Here is a 21,968-nt window from a genome sequence, read left to right on the forward strand (position 1 = left end):
TTGTACTGAAGTGGGCTTCACAGAGCATCTATTTTTATAAACAATCTTTTTACAGGGGTGCTAGCAGGGGATTTTGAATGGAAAGTTTTGTATGCCAACCAGTAAACTTTTAAATAAGCTTCAACAGGTAGATTGCTGTAGCCGGCTTTTAAATCTTGTTAGAATTAAATGCAGACATAAATCCACTGGTCCTGTTTAAGTAAGGGCAGGCTGGAAAGATAGACTTGTTGCTTAGGCTTACCATATTATTCAGGATAGTGCTAAGTGATTTGGGGAAGCTAAACTATGTTAATGTACAAATGAGCCTGATTTCAAACTTGTGGCATAAGGAGCTGACACTAAACGTAGCAATACATTAAATATTTTTGTGCCAAATGCAGTGCTGCATTTAAATATGAGACAAGGTTTTGAGAGTGTCTCAATTAGCATGTCTCAAAATAGTTTGTATACTTCAGTTACTTTTCTCATTCCCCAGCTTCCACGATTTTTAGGAAGAAGTAGTGGAGGAAATAGTGATAAAAACATGCAGTTCAATTTTCATATGTAAATATTGGACTGTAGCAACTTGCTGGAATGTTATTGTGATTGCATCTGAGGGGAATAAGACCATCCGATTAGCGGTGACTGATTTAAGGTTTTTGTATGTATCATTCTAGGCCTCTTCCTCCTAATTTTGCTGCTTTAAGTATTTAGAAGAAATTTACTTTTATTAGGATAAGAAGATAATTATAGCACTTAGAATTTGCTTTACATTGAGGTAGAAAATAGGACTTTACTCAATTTGAATAGAACTTGAAGTACTATGTACCTGAAATAATTTGGAAAAGCATGTTGAGGTAAAATAGCAAAGTATTCATTTATTTTGACTTCCACCACAAATTGTTGGCTTAAATTTGGTTTAAGGCTGATTATTCATCCGAGCAAACTGTTTTATTATTCAACCAAGTTAAATATCTTCAATTTATTTAACTACATTCAGCATTTGTAAGACAACTCTGAAATGAGAATCTATCTGACAGCTTGGGTGCTTAATGGTGAGATGAAGTTTATATTATAGGAAGTATGGTTTATGGTTGGGTGATTATAATACTCAGCAATATACATCTCTACCAAGAGGTCTGTCTGTATTTGACAAATGTTCCTTTTGGTATTTTGTGTATGATTAAAATGATAAAACTTTTGATAACAGAATTTTTTTAGTGGAATACTAGGCCAAATTTTCTACAATCATAAGCTGATAAATCCATGCTTATAAGTGAATAGTCAATTAATTTATATGTTGGTTTGGTGGCATATTTTTCCAGCTAAAGGGTATTGTGCAATTATTGTTCGACATATCATGGTCAGTGCTCCTTGAACTCCCATCTGACACACTTTAGAACACATTACTGCTTGGAGGTAAAACTAAATAAATTCAAACTTGCGTACATCTTCTATAATTCACATTTCCCTCTTTCTTTACTGACCAACCTCCAGTTAATAGAAATTAGTTTCTGCTTAATACCATTAGCTTAAATGGTGTGATGTGTGATAACCAATCACTTTGCACTTTTGTTTGAAATAACTAATCACAACAAAATCAAAGCCAGTAAATATCAGAGATGTCACCCTCTGGTCTTCACTGTCTTGCTTTATGCCTGTGTGCTGTTGAGTGGTGAAGCCTTAATGCTGTATCCAAAATTAATTGTGATATCCAAAGTATTTGCTCTGTCCAAAGCAAAAGCTAAGTGAAGAACTAGACCATGGGGTCGCATCCACTGATAATGCTTCACTATAGATCTTTTGTCTTTCAAAGGTATCATTCTTGTTTTGCTTACAGTTCATGAATTCTATTAATTTGTGGAAACTGCACAGATTTTCCCAAGTGCTCAGTTGTCCACAAATGGTTTATTGCAAAATAACAGTAGACATTTAATTCCTTCAAATTTAGAAATAGTGACATTTTTTAAACCTCGATAGTTTTCAAATGGTTACATTTCCAAAGCAGCTGAACAACCATGTTGAATGGGATAAGTTCATCAATAAGATTTCTATAATTAATTCCATCCCCTCTTATTCTTTGCCCAATTGCCCCAGCATTATCTCTCTCAATGTTTCCTCTTAAAATCACCACAAAATATCTACCATACTGCACCTTGTCAAAAAGTACAATGAAACCTGTAATATAGAGAAACTGTAGTTTCTTGCAAGTTTACAGTGTCAAAAGAATATGCATGATTCTGAAATAGATTTGACCTGTTTTTAAAAACTCTTAAAACAAAATGCAATTCCTGGTTTCATTCTCAGCATAGTTTGTGATTTTGCTGATTCTTCAGATAGTCCCATTCACTACATTTTGAAGAGCGACAGTTGACAATTACTATTTCTCTACTTTGTATCCATATGACTGCAAAGCCCCCATTTTTAGAGTTCTGTTGCTTGACAGGTTGTAATTTGATGTAGATGTAACTTCTTGGATTGTAATGATAATGAAAACACCTGTACAATTATAATTTCATTTGGTGAGAGCCAAACATTACAGCCTGGTTTACAAATTGGATAGTACACACTCGGCTGTCTAGACAGTTTTATAGCTTCGGATAATTGGATTTCATGTGGTTATTTCTACGTAGAAAATAGTAGTTATGAAGCTCTTATTTTATAACAAATCAGCCACTATTCACTTATAGGTGAGTAATGGCTATTTAAGCAAGTGGCTGAAGAGCTTGACAACATCATAATGTCTAACTCTTTTGGGAAAGTAGTTAGTTAAAAATAAATAAGAGAGAAATGGTGTTAATTTGTACCCAGTTATTCGGTAGATTTTTCTTGCTATATTTGGCCATTACTTTGTGTTTTGCACGAGTAGTTTAAATTGTCACCTTGTTAAGAATCCAGTCTTTCTGTTGAAAACTTTCATTATTTAACATTTTAAGTAAATGTATTTATATCCAAGTAATCTTGAGTATAGTTAGTAACGATTTTTTATTTATTGGATTTCTGTTGACTTATTAACCCGATCACTATTATTTTCAGACTTTGAGAATGGGTGGGATCGTTGGGTTGGAGGAGAGGAGAGAGGGATCATTCATATCCTATATCCATTCCAAGTACTCAATGAAAATTCTTTCTGGCTTAAAACTAAAGTAGGTGTTCGCCACTGATTTTTTTTTTTTTTGCTTTTAATATACTTTATTGTGGTTGAATTTTAGCGTGGGGAAACAGATTCAGGAGTATCAGGCCTGACCTGTAAATGTTGGAAAGTTATTTTTTTACAAAGGATCAGTGTTAGATCTTCCATCTGAAATTAAGCAGCTGAAATTGAGACAGGACCAGTGGATATTAAAACCCTCCAATAGCTGAAATGCAGGCAATGCCAATGGATCTTTGTATTCTTCCTTTATCTCAAAGAAAATGAAAGGCAATGTTTTATGTTCAAACTAAAGGCAATAAAGGCTTCACATGCTCATCACACATATTGGGAGTTAAAATGGGACCAAATGTTAATTAGCACCTCTTCAGGAAAGAATGCACCTTCAGCTAATGCTATCAGATAACACGTGAAGTTGCTTGAATATTAAAGTAGATTGACAACTATACAGGGCATTTCCTTTATTTTAGTTGCATCATTTTTTTTATTTTGTATATTTGTATATTCATTCATAGTATTATCTACAGAATATTTTTGATGCTGTCTCAACTAGTTTTTGTTTTTTTGCATTGTGCTTAATGGGAACTAGATTAATTTGTAGTGTAGAATGCTGACGTCATCTTGACATACTTGAATTCAATACTCTGGTATCAACAAAAATGTAGCAATCTGTTTGTTTGATGCTTTTATTAATTTCTGCGTGTAAAATTTATGCACACTATAAATTCAAACTCCATGACCTGCAGAAGATACAGGCAAATAAATGCTGCAAAAACCAAGCTTTTATGATCCTTGTATCTCCAACCAGAGGAAATGGTTTATATTAATTGTTAAAGTCATCTGTTTTTTCCTTGTAGGTTAATTTTGAACTGTCTTTAGGATAATCCCTCAGTTAAATTTCAACTATATCTCATTGTATAAAGAGGTATCAAACAGCACTTTAAAAGTGTAGCCCTTAACAGCTTTAATTATGTTTTTCCCCTTTAAATTACAAAAAATAAACACAGATGTTCAGCCATGCTTAGTTACAGTTAGGCAAAGTTGATTTAATTGCCATATCATAACCAATTCAAATCTTTGACATTTCTGGCAAAGTTGTCTAATGTTCAGTACTGGACAACTACTTTTGATTTGCTATTATACATAAAATTGCCACACAAAAAATGGAGATGGTGTAGTGTAACTAATTGGATAAGGGGGTGTATTTGCAGTGGATTTTACAGCTGAAACACTAGATATCAAACATGGCCAAGACTTCATAGGGTGAAATGCATTTTGGGCCAAGCTGCCTGACCTCTGTAAAATGAAAATGTGGTTTACAAATTAGACATTGAGTTGCACTAATGCCTCCATTCTAGATTGTAGCTGTGCTTAGAATTGTTTATTTTGTAGAAGCAAAACATTGTTTAAATTAACTTTTTTAGTAAGAGACATGATGGAGTAATTTGAACATTTAAGTACAAAATAAAAAGCCCAGCCCACTTCTATAGTTTTGATTGAATTCAGAATTCAATCAAACTTTAGTCTTGTTAAAATTAACAGTGACACACATACCTCATGTGTGGCACAGTATCACAAGTTCTAGTGCATGCATTGGCATGTATAATGAGAAAGATGACATGGGGATTTGAATCTTTCAGGTTGTAGCCTGATTCAAATGCATGTAAGCCCAACAGTTTTCAATTTGGCTGTAAGCATTTTATAGCCTCTGTACATGGCGCTCATTTGAGTATTTATTTTCTTCCACTTATCCTAAGGTCTGAGGGGTAAAATACATTTGTAAATCTCCAAAAATGTTGAGGTATAATAAATGATCTGTTATGCCTTGAACCAATGTTCTGCAGTTGGTGATATAATTATATAATTTAGTGCCCTAATAAACATGATATGTCAAAGTTCTAGCTACCAGAGATGAAAGTATGTTGTATCTAATAATGTTACTAACTTGAATATTTAGCACCACAACTACTAAAAAGTGAAACCATTCCAGAGTGAAACTGCAAGAAGCACAAGAGTTGGAAATGTTCCAGGATTGGAAAAGTGGTACAAAGCAGATTGGATGTTTGTGTGGTTATCCTGAGTAACAGCCATAGGTTTTGAGATTGAGTAAAAAAGAATGGGCAGGTGTAATATATTTTAAAGTTGTATGTTACACTTTTTTTTCCCCCCAGAGTTAAATAATGCATGGCAGCTAGTAGGAGTTATTTTTACTAATGCAGTACAAGGTATAGTTCCTGGCAAGACTGATGTGCCTGGGCTTGATGTGTACTGAGTTCGTGGATGTAAATGTTTAAATACTGTTGCTTTATTTTAGTTTGCTACAAAGCCAGACGAAGGCTGTTTTAAGTTATTAAACATTTTGTACTTAATTTATTTTCTCACCAATATTAAATTATGTTTGATTCTGTTTTAAAAGACGTCTGACTGAACTCTTGATTTGCTTTTTTACAGTGTTCATGGGTTTTATTTTCAGGTTTTCAAGCCGAATTAAACTGTATCCATGATTATCTTGAGTTGCCTAAAAGGATTAAACTAAACAGTTAAAAATAGTATTTGAAAATATTTTTCAGTTCTTCTTCCTACTCCACACATTGATATGAACTTCAATATCAGCATAGTGTATTTATGTACAAAATGATGGCAGCATCACTTGCTAATATTTGCACTATTGTCATTATATTTTGATGTTTTACTCAGATTTTCTCAGATCAGCTTTGGGCCATGACACATTTGCATCTAAATATTCCCACAAAAAGCACTGCTGTTTCTTCCGTTCATTTATTTAATAAAAAGCGATAGTCTTAAAACAAACAATTACTTCTTAAATAACAATTAAGCTTGTTTAGTATGATAAATTCATTTGCCCCTAAGCACCAAGGAGAATCCTAAACTTTGGATGATCTAACATGCTACTTTCTCCATCAGGACTGTTTTGTTCTCAAAATTGACCTATTATGGTGGCTTTTAGTCATATTGTGGCTGTTGGATTCTGAAATATAATACAAACGTTCATCTGAAATAATTAGGACAGTTTTATCACAAATAACAGGTCGAAATGTAGCACCAACTTTGTTTTTACGCAATCCATTGCTATCAGTTGTGAATTCATGGACGACCACATACCTCCGCTTTTTTTTCCTCCTTTTTTCGGCAGCCTTTTTTTAAACTGTTATGTGATTTAACTATGGAAAAATACAGCAACCGTTTCCAACCTATCTCGACATTGGATGAAACTGCTGTATATTGTCCACTATGTTAATGGGTAAATATGCACTTATCCTTTATAGATTTGCAAGAGCGAAATAAACATCACTTAGATCTACCAAACAATGGTGTTCTGCAGGCTAATTAATGCACCACAATTATGTGTCCTGTTGAACTTAATACTGCATTTTCAACTTCTGCCACATGCTTTCATGCCTACATTTTTAGTTTGAGTCATTTGCAGTAAATTTGAAGTGTCTGTATAGATTACCTATAAAGAATATTCACTGACCAATCAATCAGTGCCTCAATATCTAAAGATTGGAATAAATTTGCAGGCAACCTGCAGAAATTTCTTAACTTTGAAGAGAAATGGGACATACTAATAAACTCCTTTATTTTGTGTTTTTTTTTAATGTGGCTAATAAGCTTAATTTACATGCTCAGAATTGGCCTTTGGCTCTTTTTTCTCGTGTTTTCATAAAGCATTTGTAATGAAAAGTGCAGTTATGTAGCTGGATGCCATCGACAGTGCGCAAGGGTAAATCTTGAATAAATTGCTAACATTTTTGCTGATGAGGTTGGGAGTATGCAGAGCAAGGAATTCAATCATAATTAATGCAGCTTTTAAGAAATTTAGCACAAATTGTTCTACTATTTAACATTAATGTACTGTCAGCATTTAATCACTGCTCATTTTATACAGAGTGCTTCTGAACTGGATAAATCTTTGTGTCTCTGAGCCAGATATTAACAAATTGAGTCATTATTCGCCTTGGGCAACTGCATTCAGCAGAGGATAAAACTATACTAATACTGATGCTATGTTTGTTTCAGGAACAGTTAAGCTAATATTTCTATTATTGTAAAAGTGTTGCAATGTTGAATTACTGGACAAGTTTACCTCATTCCAACTGCTCTGCTATCAGTGCGACGTATGATAAATAATGTGCAGAAGTCTATTTGGAATTAACATGGAGGAAGTTCCTTAGATTGTTTCTGTTGTATATTAATCATGCGTCCATGTTGAATGTCACCAGCACCATTTAGGTTGTGCTACTGAACAATTATCCACCAAAGGTCAAATTTTACAAGTTGTATAATTGGTTGAGACTCTTGGCAGCTTTAAGAATTACTTTTCATCCAGAATCTAGATTTTATTTGCTCCCTTTGATTGAAAATGCTGAGGCAAGGCCTAGTGTTTACTAAATGATTATGCACCATTGATTTTGCAATGATCAGGTTATTAAATGGGAAACTAACAATATCCATCATTAAGGTAGATTTATTTGTAAATTGACAATATCTAAGATTTAGGTCGATTTGTACAACGGGCAAGCCTTTTGCTTAAATTCCTATTCACTCAACTTTGCCTGCTATGGTGGTTAAGTGTTATACATTTGTGTCTGGTGGCAATCTCATCATTACACCAAGATTTTATATAATTTATTACGAAGCATATTACAATTAGAGAATGTCTAACAGCTGACAGGAGATAGTAGTCTGACGTTTACTACCATTGGTATTGAATGCTTTGATGATAGATTCAAGATAGTTTATTGTCATGCGTCCCAGATAGGACAATTAAATTCTTGCTTTGCTTCAGCACAGTATATAGTAGGCATAAATACAGAACATATCAGTGTGTCCATATACCATTGAGGTGTGGGTCCTAGATGATGCTGCCAACCTCTTTGGGGCAGCGACTGCGATAGATCCCCTCGATGGTAGGGAGGTCAGAGCCTATGATGGGCTGGGCGGTGTTTACAACTTTTTGTAGTCTTTTCCGCTCCTGGGCGCTCAAGTTGCTGAACCAAGCCACGATGCAACCGGTCAGCATGCTCTCTGCTACCTTGTATATCCCAGAATCAAATAAAAATGTAGTTTTGTGGATATATAAAAATTCAATTTTATAGCAGGCCTTTCCTATGCTTGTACCATTCTAAACGTCTCAAATGTACTGGCCTCTGTCTTCTCTCACAGCTCACTCTACATACACACTATCACCGTGAGTGGAAAAACTTGCTCTGCATTTCCCCTTTAAATCTTTTCCCTCCTAGCTTAAACTTGTCATTCTGTTTTAGACTCCAGGGGATTAAGATTGTAACTACCCTATCAATGCCCGTCTTAAATGTATAAACCCCAATAAGATTTCACCTAGGAAAACAGTCCCACCTTATCTAATCTCTATAACCCAAGCCCTCCAGTCCTGGCATCATTCCTATGTATCTTTTTTGCACTCTTCACCGCCCTATCTATCTATGCCTTCACATTCAGGGAATAAGATCTCAATCCAAGGTCTCGCTGTTCAGTAACACTCCCCATGGTTCTGCCATTCATGTGTATGCCCTGGCCTTGTTTAACTTACAGGAAAATGTCACTGCATCTGACTGGTTTAATTTCTCTCGGCCATTCCCTTGCCCATTTTCCCAGCTAATCCCGATTCTATTGGATAATTGTGTTTGAATTTATTTCCCATTATTCTCAAGCATTCTTACTCGTGTTGGAAGTAAATATGGTAATTTGTTTGCGCCAACAAGGTCTCACAATCAAGATGTGACATAACCTCGATTTGGTGGTGATGATTCCAAAAATAATATCAAATCCCTGTTCTTAAGATTCTGCCATGGGTTAATAATAGACATGGAATTGTGGAAGAGAGGTGGAAATAAGATGCCTTTTGTGTACCTCATCTCCAAAAAATTGAAATGTTCAAGGTGTAGTAAATATATAGTTCAAGGTGTCTAAGATATAGTAATCCTACTTCAAGTATATTTTTGTGGAACAAATATAAAATTAAACTCCACGTTTTCCATAATGTGCATAATGCAAATTGTTAAAATAGTGTGCAGATTTGGAATGTAGCTATAATTGAGGCAAGTATGTTTTTAAAAACACAAGCTCTTCAAACTGAATCTTCACCCAATCATGTTGTACTTTGGATGCTGGATTGATGAGATAAGAGCCACATATCATCTTTAGGCTGCAATTTGGGTATCTGTGTCATATTTATAGGCGGACAGTGGTGCAGCGGTAGTATTGCTGGCTCACAGCACCAAAGACCCAGGTATGACTAGAGTAAACTACTGAAGGATAGCAATAGATAATGTATTGAGGCCAATCAAAATCCAGTTTTGTAATTTCCATAAAATTGGATTACTTCAGAGGGTCCAAAGCAGGCTGCAACTTGAAATCAGTTCTTGTTGTCTTGGCAACCATATTCTAATTGGAACAAAAAGCAGGAAATGTGGGAAGCAAAGAACTATGACCCAGATTACGGTGAATGGCTGATGTTTTGCTTTCATATGTAAGGTTGCACAATATTTTTCTGGTTTGATCAATTTAGATATTGTACCTAAAGGATTGTAAAAGGCAGTTATTAATGTTGCCTCATTATTGGATAAATTAGATTAAAATTGAAGTGCAATTGTGGCCAAGTAGAGGCATATCTTTAATATATTTTACCCTGAAGGCTCGTCGAAGGAAAGGGTTATCAAGATATGACATCATATTCTGTTGGACTTTTAAGTGGTGAGCGTAAATTGGAGAACTGCAGCCCATTTGTTGAAGAGGCATTTGTTCATCTCTATTGCTGAGACTTCACAAATGAGCTGAGGACATACGTTGATCTCAATGGTCTAAATCTTTTTTTCCCAATTGCAGGAGTAATGTTTATTCCCATTATCTCTGCTCCCATCTGTCTAGCCCTTGAGAAGTCTGCCCAAAACTAGCATAGCACATTGTGTTTTATATTCCAGTAATGAAATAAAATGCACAAGTGGAAAATGATTTTACTTTTAAGTTGTCACTTTGGATTGTATGTCAACTGTGCAGAAGTGGTTTGTATTTGTGTTATTAGGAACATTACTGTACATGTCTTTTATAAGAAGTTACTGTTTTTATGACCAATTTTCATGAAAATGCATATTGCTGTACAGTCCAGTAGAAAAACAGCAGGTCTGAAGTATGTAGACTGGAATAAATACTCTTTGAAATAACATCCAGGCTCTTTTTTAATAACCTTTCATCTAGCCTCTGTCTCAGATCATCTTTATTTTGTACCTCTTTCTGATAAATAGCCCTAAACATTTGGAAACCTTTTTCATTGAACACTGAAGTTGGATTCCATTGGTGGCTTCAGCCCAGTGTGGAAGGATAACATCCAGAAGAGCATTCATGTTCCCACTTATAAAATAGGTTCTGCAATCAAATCACAGCTTAGCTGCAATGGTGTGTTTTTCTTACTGAACATCAAAAATTGCTGCACATGTTCTTATAGAAGCTGGATAATTGGGACCTTTGGGGCAAAAAGTAGGTTAAACCTTTACCAAGGAAATTCTATGCAAGATGATATAACTGATAGTTGAAATTAATTAATCAGCCTAGGTTAATGTTTACACAATGACATGATGCGAACATCTAGTATTTTGCACCTTAATTTGGTGAATATAATGATCACAAGGATATGTAAATTTAAGTATGACGGTTGAGATTGATTCTGAATTGTTTTTATGAAATAGCTTTAATAGCCCTACAATGAACCCTTGTACTTGACCGATACTTGTCAAATTTAAACAGATCCTTGTCTTAAAATCTCTTTAGTCTAAACCCCATCCCTTCTCTCCAGCACTTTGGCACTTCTGCCCTGAGTGAGGCCAAGTACCTGTATATGTATTCCCTATTTCTAGTCCACCAGAAATGGCAGCATAGCTTTTAGTGATACCTGACCTAAAATTTGCTCAGTCAGCAGCAGATTATAATTGAATATTCCGTTTGGGGAACGGGTTGCGTTTGGGGAACGGGCCTCCCGTGTGACAGGGACCCAACGGGTCCCACTTGCTCTAGTTTCCATTAAATCTCTGGAACTGTTGGGGCATAATGCAACAGGAATCGTAGAAGGGAAGCAAATGCCGCCCCTTACGTAATCATCACACTGATCTTTCCACTGTTTTCTCTGCTGATCAAACTTCCATTTTGGGACATGGGCACTTAATACTTTACACTCACCCAAATGGGTGTCCATCATGAGCCATGGCGGCATGTCACAGTTGCATTGTAGTTAAACCTTGATTTTTGAATATATAATGTACGCTTGAATGTTTTTGGTATTTATCAGGAAAAATGGGCTCTCACCCCACCCCCACCCCCCTAGCCTATACCATTCCCGTATTCATAGTCCAGGTTATTCTAAAACATTAATCAATTGTTGTGTTAATACGTTACAGGGCATGAGTTTTGCTCTGGTATCCTGCAATTTGCATTCAATTCAATTTAACCAAAACCTTGGGAGGGTTTCAATTTTGCCAGCTAACAGTTTCACCTGTGCTTCAATAAGAATTAAATGCCAGGTTCTCAGATGTTCATAGTGAAGCCATCTGTTAAATTGCAGTTTTTTTGAAGAACAAAGGTAGTCCACTAACTCAAATTTGATTTCCTTTCTATAGATCGCTGCTTACAAGTTTAGCAAACTTTTGGTCCTTTTGCATGTAGATAGATTTTCCATATTGTAACTTGGTAATTTTGCTATCTCTAGTCCAATTGCATAGATTGTCTGAAAATAATGAATTACTCTATGATCATTATACTATTTTAAACGGTGGGGAGGACTATGGCATGTCTCAGCCTTTTTTATAATCAAATGAGAAAATTTAAAATTTGGGAGAAATGGCTTAATGGAATTTTAAAAAATTAGGGACGACACTAGAGTGCCAGAGACCCGGGTTTGCTCCAGACTATGGGTGCTTGGCTGTACAGAGTTTTATGTTCTTCCTGTGACCTGCGTGGGTTTTCTCCGGGTGCTCCCGTTTCCTCTTACACTCCAAAGATGTACAGGTTTGTAGGTTAATTATCACTAGTGTGTAGGATAGTGTTAGTGTGTGGGGATCACTGCACTGGTCAGCTGGACTCAGTGGGCCAATGGGCCCGTTTCCACACTGTACCTCTAAACTAAACTAATGAATGAATTTTATTTCCAAGATCATTGCGTCTTCAACATTGCCACTGCACAAATTGATGCTTTTAGAGAACTTTGATTAAGTCCTGCTTCAATGTAATGTTGATGTTTTGCATTGTTCACTTAATTGTTACAAATATGCAGAATGTTCTTTTTTTTTTACAAAAGCTATTGGATTCGGATATGATGCAGTCATCAACACCTTGTGCTCAAATTCCAGGGGAAATTTCCTGAGAAATGAAGAACGAATTAGACTCATCTAGGTAAAACTGGAAAACTTATCTTCAGCTTATATTTTATTTTTTTTGTCTCCAGTTTCCCCCAAAAGTATTTAACAGCTCAATTGAAAGATTAGAGAATCCACACTTATTTTCTAAAGTTAAAACCACGGAAATAAAAGTGCTTTCTAATGTTCATGGAATTGGTTCTGGATTATTTCCTATTCCAATCATTCTCTTTCAAAAAAGTTGCTCAGAAATGAAATCCTTGGGTAACTCAGTGTCTCAATATGTTGCCACTGCATTATCGTCAATGGCTGCAATTATTCAGCCTTTCCACTTGTTTTGTAGCAATGTTACAATATTTTGAGATTCTTAAAAATCAAGTCTGCAATTTATCCCACCAGATAAAGCATAAAAAGTTCAATTTGACACCTAATTCACTTTCATATCTTCAGTATTAAAAACGTTATGGCCATTTTCAGACTCGGAAATTAGAATCTTGTTCCCTATTGCTTTTCCATTGACTTGACTCAAAAGCTGTGATCGAGGACAGTCAAAAGCCCATAAATTTCTTAAAAATTAAGAGAACTGAATGAAATTTTCAGTTATTATAGATTGAAGCATTCTGAAACAAATATGAAACAATCTTACTTGGATGACCTGAAATTAAAGCATATAATTAGTTAGTTACCTAATTGTAGCTAATTACAAAATTCAATTACTAGATCTAAACATCTATCCATGTCTTAAGAAAAGGTTAACATTTTTAAATAGCCAAGTGTCCAAATAACATTCACACAAGGATTCACAATATAACATGATTTTTAAATCTCATTGTCATGAATTTATAGGCCAAATGGAAGGAATTTATTGTTTAATTCCCATAAATTAATGGGCATTTTAATCATCTTGCGAGTGGGTTTTTGTGGAACGCGATCGATTGGAATGTTGTGAAATTGAATTTGAACCTCATATCGGCAGGAAAAACACTGCCGGCTCGTATGGGGCCAAAATCACATTATCGCCAAGGAAATTTTGATTAAAGTCATCCTAAGAAGCAAGTTTATATGTAAAATACACGACTTACCTTGTGTTTTGTCCCTTATGTGAGATCCGTCCTGTTGACGGTGTTAGAAGTAGCTTTTTATTTTACTCCAGAGATTAAATTGTCCCGCGATTAAAAAAAAACAAAAAACTTCCAAGATCGAAAGTCGGGTCGATTATTCTTTAGCAGCTTAACAGCCTGAGGAAGTTCGACTCCGACAGGCAGGGGCAAAGGGCATTTTAATCCCCCCCCCCCCCTCCTCAAAGGCGCCAAAGTCGCGCATACGGCCAGTGGCAGAACTGCAGCGCCGCTGAAGGTGAGTATTGTAACATGGCTATGGTGTGGTTCGAATTCCATATTTTGCTGCTTCTGTGTATCGGCTCCCAAGATCATACAGTGAAATCAAGTTCCTGTAACTCAGACTCACTTCAGAGACTTAGAAAATGATACGGCTTGACTGTTTAAATAGCTTCCTTGAATTTGAAACAATAAATTACAGGATTTTTTTGTAGAGGGAGATATGAAATTAGGCCTTTCTCATTTTTTGTATGTTACTTTTCATAAAAGAAGAACTGTAACCTTGTTCATTCTGTAGTTAAATCGGGGAATTTACCTTTTGTAGAAATTTTAATTTAACCAAAGTGTCCACTAATCCTCTATTAGCAAAAAAAAGATAAGCGTCCAGAGGCTACCTTAACTTCCTTTCTGTTCTATAATCCTAATGTATAATTGTAGCATTCCATGATTTGTGTCGCATCAAATTTGTTAAACATTTAATCATCAGTATCATTTAATAAAGACACATCAATTACAAGCATTACAGCTTGATATTGGAAATCTTTGTTTCACCAACAACAGAATTGCAATCCCCACTTCCAGCTCTTTTGAATTGTTTAACAATAAATTGGTAATGATATTCAAGTCTAATTTTAAACAATTGCACTATGGGTAACTAACTTCTTCAAAACTTTGCCAGTGCATGAACTTTTTCCCAAAAGTATTTAACTAATAGTTATATTAAAGTTTTCTTGCATTGGTTTCACCCCTCTCATTCCTGAACCTGCTTCTCAATGCTTGGGTACTGATTATTGATGTTATCAAAGAACTTGCCAATGTGGCCATTATTAATTTATAGGAGGCAGGGGTGTCAGCAAGGGTACAGCTGATGTAGCATGTCTTTATCCTAGTGTTCACTTTTCAGAAAATAGATGGTCTTTCTGCTCCCAGTTCAGAGTCACTAAAGTATCTCGGGACACTCCTGCATTGCATCTGCCAAATTTCTAATTCATAGGTTTGGAATTATGCTAATCCACCCTTTTCTACGGGTAACTCACTTTACGGTAATTTGGGTAATGGAAAATTCACAAATCACTAACGAAGAAACTGGTACAGAATAAAATCTCACTCTCAACGAGAACCTTTTTTTTTCAACTCCCATTAATGCAAACGCAGATGATGTGGTTCGCATTATGGAAAACTGATATGGGTTTTTCATGGAATGCAATCCCTGCAACGTGGAGGCTGTCTATATAAAAATTGTGAAAGTATCACTTCACTCTGCTCCAACACCCCTATGTTTCAGTAGTTTGCTGGCTAGATTGCAAATGATAGCGAAGCAGAAGCAAGAATCAATCAGACTTTTTGTAGATATTGGTACAAGTAAAAGACACCCAGATTTCATTCACAGTTTCCTTTACAAAATAATGTTCTTATTCTCGCCTTATACAAAAACAGAAAATTATGGAAATGGTTGGGTAGCACCTGCAGAGAAAGACACAGAGCAATTCAAGTTGAGGAAGAAAGGTTTTGTGACCGAAGATGTTGACTATCTCTTTCTACAGATCCTTAAAGAACTCGTCTGAGTGTTTCCAGCATTTTCTGTTTTTCTTTTAGATTTCAATAGACACTAGGTGCAGGAGTAGGCCATTCAGCCCTTCGAGCCAGTGGCCAATTCAATCTGCTCATGGCTGATCATCCCCAATCAGTACCCCGTTCCTGCCTTCTCCCCATATCTTTAAGAGCCCTATCTACCTCTCTTGAAAGCATCCAGAGAACCTGCCTCCACCGCCCTCTGAGGTGGAGAATTCGACAGACTCACAACTCTCTGTGAGAAAAAGTGTTTCTCGTCTCCGTTCTAAATGGCTTGCCCATTATTCTTAAACTGGCCCCTAGTTCTGCTCCCCCAACATGGGGAACATGTTTCCTGCCTCCAACGTGTCCAAACCCTTAACAATCTTGTATGTTTCAATAAGATACCCTCTCATCCTTCTAAACTCCAGAGTGTACAAGCCCAGCCGCTCCATTCTCTCAGCATACGACAGTCCCGCCATCCCGGGAATTAACCTTGTTAACCTACGCTGCACTCCCTCAATAGCAAGAATGTACTTCCTCAAATTAGGGGCCAAAACTGCACACAATACTCCAGGTGTGATCTCACTAGGGCTCTGTACAACTGCAGAAGGACCTCTTTGCTCCTATACTCGATGACTTGTTATAGAGGCCAACATGCCGTTTGCTTTCCTCACTACCCGCTGTACCTGCATGCTTACTTCCATAGACTGATGAACAAGGACCCCCAGATCCCGTTGTACTTCCCCTTTTCCCAACTTGACACCATTTAGATAGTAATCTGCCTTCCTGTTTTTGTGACCAAAGTGGGTAACCTCACATTTATCCACATTAAACTTCATCTGCCATGCATCTGCTCACTCCCTCAACTTGTCCAAGTCGCCCTTTATTCTCACAGTTCACACTGCCACCCAGCTTTGTGTTATCTGCAAATTTGCCAATGTTACTTTGAATCCCTTCATTCAAATCATTGATGTATATTGTAAATAGCTGTGGTCCCATCACCGAGCCTTGCGGTACCCCACTAGTCTGCCATTCTGAAAGGGATCCGTTAATCCCTACTCTTTGTTTCCTGTCTGCCAACCAATTTTCTATCCATGTCAGCACTCTACCATGTGCCCTAATTTTGCCCACTAATCTCCTATGTGGGACCTTATCAAATGTTTTCCGAAAGTCCATGTACACTACATCCGCTCGCTCTCCCTTGTCCATTTTCCTAGTTGCACCTTCAAAAAATTCCAGATTATTCAAGCATGATTTCCCCTTCGTAAATCCATGCTGACTCAGACCGATCCTGTTACTGCTATCCAAATGTGCGGCTATTTCATCTTTTATAATTGACTCCAGCATCTTCCCTACCACCGATGTCAGGCTAACTGGTCTATAATTCCCTATTTTCTCTCTCCTGCCTTTCCTAGATCTACTGATTTTATTTTCAATTATTGCCATGGCCCAGTTACATGTATGGCGGATATCTTCAAAGTAGTGTTGGATGGGTTTGCAGAACCTTTTTAAATTTGGAAATGGGCATTTTCAAACTGACTGCGGAGGAGCTATACCTAAGAATTCCACTAAATTCCTGCTAAATAGCTCAATGAATTCATATAAGCAAAAAACCTGGGAGAAGCTGACACATCTGAAGTACAGATATGTTTTTTTAAATAAGGGTTGTCTGACATTTCAGAATTTAGGTCCACTGCTTAAGAATTAGTACACTGTTTAAATTTTAACCACTGACTGCTTCTGATGGATGGAATGGTTTAATTTGTCTTTCTATTTGGCTTTTTAAATTTTGTTGCATAAATAGTTAGCGCTGGTGGCATTATCAGTGGAGCTGATGCAAAGGATTAACAATCTGATGTGAACTACACCACTTATTTGGCAAAAACTTCCTGGCTTGATTGTGGACCCCTTGTTACAGGTAAGAATACACTTTTCAAGAATTTGTATGTTTGTGTTCATTTTCATTGTTTACAAATGAGTTAGTATGTCTAAGCATTTCCACTGACAGTCCTTCCATCTTGTGTGTGGCACCTCTATTTTTTAAAAAAGGCCTGTGCCCCTTGGTTCAATTGGGAAATAATTCCTAATATTACACAAACCATGAAAAGCAAGAAATATACCGATGACTAAGTGGTAATGCCATAACAATGGATTCTGGCCATTGGCCAACGGGGGAAGAACAATCTAATGAATGTCGCAATTCATAATCATTATTAAAGTAGGTTATGTAGTGGACGTGGATCAAAGAGTTTTGAAAATGCACCAGTGAAAAGAATGAGGAAAGGTCCAGTTAAGAAAGGAATTGGGAGAAGGGACTTGTGAAATGGGGACTCTGGTTGAGGGCACTAGCAAGTAATTGGCGTAATTTAAATGCAACCCTCTGATACCTCAGCTGACTGCATATTGTTGATGTGTAAACCAGAGCAGCAAGCAACAACAAGCTTTTTATTTCACGTTGCCAAATTTGTTTTATAAACTTTAATAAAAGAACTGAAAATTAAAGTTTTTTCGGTAGACTAAAGAGAAACTATTGAAAGAACAAACCTTGCAAAGCTGAGGTAGTGGAAGACTGAATGATGATGTGTAACATAGACATTGGTGTGATCTGTAATCCATTGCTGAGGCCATTTGCAGAGCAAGTTATGGTCAGCCATTTTATCATAGACCAAGGAGCAAACCTAGTCCTTTCTATTCTCCATGATGCGTTGTATTCATCTCTCTTCTATCGATATTTAATTCCAATAGGAGTTGCCCAACAGGAAATAAGTTAGTGTTCTGTGCAATTTCAGTCAAGGGAAAGTCTCGCATCATAAAAATCCCTCCCAACACCACAGCAGAGGTCAAATTTATAGGCTATAAAATTATATTTATGTTTTAATATTTTTAAGCATGAGACGTGGACCTGGTAATATTTAGTATCAGGTGAGGTGCTATTAACTTATGCTTGTGTCCTTAATAAAAGTTCTCATTTCTTGTCCTTAGTTCATTTCCCCACAATGAAGAAATATTTAAGAGTCAAACATGTTGACATAAAGACCATTCAGATGAGGATGGAAACATTGCATCCCTGAGAGACATAATGAACCTGGTGGGATTTCAAAATAGTTGCACAATGAGACATTCCAAAATGAGAATTCTTAATAATTAGGAAGTGAAATCAGGGTAATGCAGGAAATTGTGGGCCAGTGAACCTCGCATCAGTACTGTGTAAGCTATTGGAGATAGTGCTTAGGGATGGTATTTAATTGTGCTTCGAAGACAATCGGTTAATTATTGACAGCATTGTCCAGAGTAGGTGTGTCTTGCAAACTTGATTGAGATTTTTTGAGGAGGTAAAGAAGGTGATTGAGGGTAGGGCTGTGGATGTTGTCGACGTGGACTTTGGTAAGGCATTCGTCAAGGTCTGTCATTGTCTGATCCAGTAGATCGAGGTACAGTGACTGGATTTGCAACTTGCTTCCACTTTGAAGTAGTGGGGAAAATGTGCCATTCTGGCAAGAGGCTGTGACCAGTGGTGTTCCACATGGATCTGTGCCGGGCCCTCTGCTGCGATATATATATAAATTACTTGGACAAAAAAGTGGATAGTAAGTTTGTTGATGACACAAAAATAGGTGGAGTTGCGGATAGTGAAGGAAGCTGTAAAAAATACAGTGGGATATAGATCTGTTACAGGCAGAGAAATGGCAGATGGAGTTTATCTGGGGAAATGTGAGATGGTGCGTTTTGAGAGATGAAATATAAATGGAACATATACAGTTAACAGGACACTTAACATTTTGATGTACAGAAGGATATAGGGGTGCAAGTCCGTAGCTCCCTGGCGGCCTCCAACTGGGACCGACCTCGAGGCTCCAGAGGCAGAGACAGCCAGGACTTACCAACGCGAGGCTGGCCGACTTCGGGGCTGTTGCGGCGGCGGCGACCAGATTTCGGGGCTTTGGCGACGGCGACACGACTTCGGAGCCTCGGAGGCATGGCCGCGGGCTCAGTGAACGATAACGTCGGGAGCTCGCAGGTCACAGGTTGGACTGGAGGGTGGCAGCTTTGGCGTCTTCGACCACCCCAGGCCGCGGAGATTGTACCGGCCCGTTTGCGGAGCTCGGATTCAGCCGTGGGACTTGCCATCACCAGGTGGGGTCACAACATCGGAAGTTTGGATCGCCTCAATGCAGAGGGAGAACAAGGAGGGAAGAGACATGGACTTTAAAACTTTTGCCTTCCATCACAGTGAGGAGGGTTTGGTGGACTCACTGGTGGATGTTAAATCTGTGTTTATTGTGTGTTTTGTTAGTTTATTCTATGTTATGACTCCAAGGCACGAAATTTTGTTCATACTGAAAAGTCTGAATGACAATAAAGATACTTGACTTGATATAGGGGTGCAAGTCCATAGCTCCCTTAAAGTAGTGACACAAATAGATTGTGGTAAAGAACGCTTATGGAACGCATGCCTTCATCAGTCAGGGCATTGAATGGAAACATTCAATCAATGCTTCCTCACTTGCCTGACCTCCACCAAGGATCAAAGCCTGCTCGCCTCCAGACCGGTCTCTTCGCTGACTATCCTCGACAGTCACACTCGTGACCGACCTCAGGCCGGATGCTTCACTGCAGGATCACACATGAGGTCAAAACCTGCAACGCCTTCACTGCTAGAAGATGTAGCGACCATGCTCACTGTGCCTCCGACCACTTACAGGTGAGGGGTGCACTGAAGCTGCTATTGCTTGACCCCTCCACATCCCTGATCGCTCACAGCACAGGCCTACAGACTACAAAATTCACCGCATTCCTGGCCGGGCCAAACGAACCGCCACCACCGGCCCTCACAGCCTCCCCAACCTCTCCCAGACTGGGACTAACAACACCAACCAGGGCATCCCCACCTGCTCCCAGGTTTGAGCCTACCAACACCGACCTTCACTACATCCCCAATTATTCCCTGGTTGGACCTACTGACTACTTTCGCAACATTCGGCTTGTACTCGCTAGAATTTAGAAGATTGAGGGGGGACCTTATAGAAACGTACAAAATTCTTAAGGGGTTGGACAGGCTAGATGCAGGAAGATTGTTCCCGATGTTGGGGAAGTCCAGAACAAGGGGTCACAGTTTAAGGATAAGGGGGAAATCTTTTAGGACCGAGATGAGAAAAACATTTTACACACAGTGGTGAATCTCTGGAATTCTCTGTCACAGAAGGTTGTTGAGGCCAGTTCATTGGCTATATTTAAGAGGGAGTTAGATGTGGCCCTTGTGGCTAATGGGATCAGGGGGTATGGAGAGAAGGCAGGTACAGGATACTGAGTTGGATGATCAGCCATGATCATATTGAATGGCGGTGCAGGCTCGAAGGGCCGAATGGCCTACTCCTACACCTATTTTCTATGTTTCTATTCCCGCACTCCCCCAGGCCAGGCCTACCAACGCCGACCTTCACTACATCCCCACAGGCGAACACCAGAAAATCATCTCCCAGAAGGTTTCCAATCTCACCTCCTTTGACGATTGCCCCCCCACAACATCAAACCTTATAGTTCCCTAGCTCTGCAGTCCCTGCTTCTATCTTCCCAAAATCCACAAACCGGACTGCCTTGGTATCCCCATTGCCTCTGCCCCACAGAACCTATCCCCCTCTTGTCCATCTCTCCTGACCTATCTGAGACACCTCAAACACCCTTCAACTCTTCAATGACTTTCAAGTTTCAGGAGCTCAGGTCTCATCTTTACCATGGACAACCACTGACTTTACACCTCCATCCCCACCAGGAATGTGACACGGTCCTCCAGTTTGTCCTTGAATGGAGACCCAAATCAATATCCACCTGGCGGAATTTGTCCTCACCCTCAACGACTTTTCTTGACTTCTCTCACTTTCTTCAATTTAAAGGTCTAGCCATGGGCACTCGCATGAGCCCCAGCTATGCCTGCCTTTTTTGTTGGTTATATCAAGCAATCCTTGTTTCCAATTAGGCACCATCCCCCAACTCATTCTCTGCTACGTCAATAACTACATCAGGGCTGCTTCCTGTACCTGCATTAACTTGTTGATTGCATTAAGTTTACCACTAACATCTACCCTGCCCTCATTCATTTGGACCATATCTGACACCTCTCTCCTTTCGTGATCTCTTTATCTCCCTCATAGCAGACTATTGAATGACGTCTACTACTGTATAAACCCACTGACTCCCAGGATTATCTGATCTACACGTCTTCTAACCCTGCCTACTCCCAATTTCCCTATCCGCCACATCTGCTCCCAAGATGAGATTTTCCATTCTAGGTCATCAGAGATGTACTCTTTCTTTAATAAATGTGGTTTCCCCCCCCTGCTGTCAAAGATGGATCCCTCACCTGTGTCTCCTCTGTGCACTAGTTCTCCTCTCACTGCAACTCCACCCAGATGGAACTAAGATAGAGTTACCCAGGTCTGCAACTTTCACCCCACCAGACTTCACCCCTGGCACATCATTCTCTGAAGGTGGACACAAAATGCTGGTGTAAGTCAGAGGGACAGGCAGCATCTCTGGAGAGAAGGAATGGATGATGTTTCTGGTTGA

At 38.3% G+C, this 21,968-nt stretch overlaps 1 long non-coding RNA gene across 1 annotated transcript; it reads left to right on the forward strand.

Moving 5' to 3' along the window:
• Positions 1-11,486: 11,486 nt before the first annotated feature.
• Positions 11,487-21,728, forward strand: LOC129711265 (uncharacterized). The gene is made up of 3 exons (XR_008725803.1): positions 11,487-12,550; positions 17,209-17,322; positions 19,195-21,728. It is a non-coding gene; the product is annotated as an uncharacterized LOC129711265 (long non-coding RNA).
• Positions 21,729-21,968: the final 240 nt, after the last annotated feature.

Source organism: Leucoraja erinacea, chromosome 29, assembly GCF_028641065.1.
Source record: "Leucoraja erinacea ecotype New England chromosome 29, Leri_hhj_1, whole genome shotgun sequence".
NCBI classification, from domain to species: Eukaryota; Metazoa; Chordata; class Chondrichthyes; order Rajiformes; family Rajidae; genus Leucoraja; species Leucoraja erinaceus.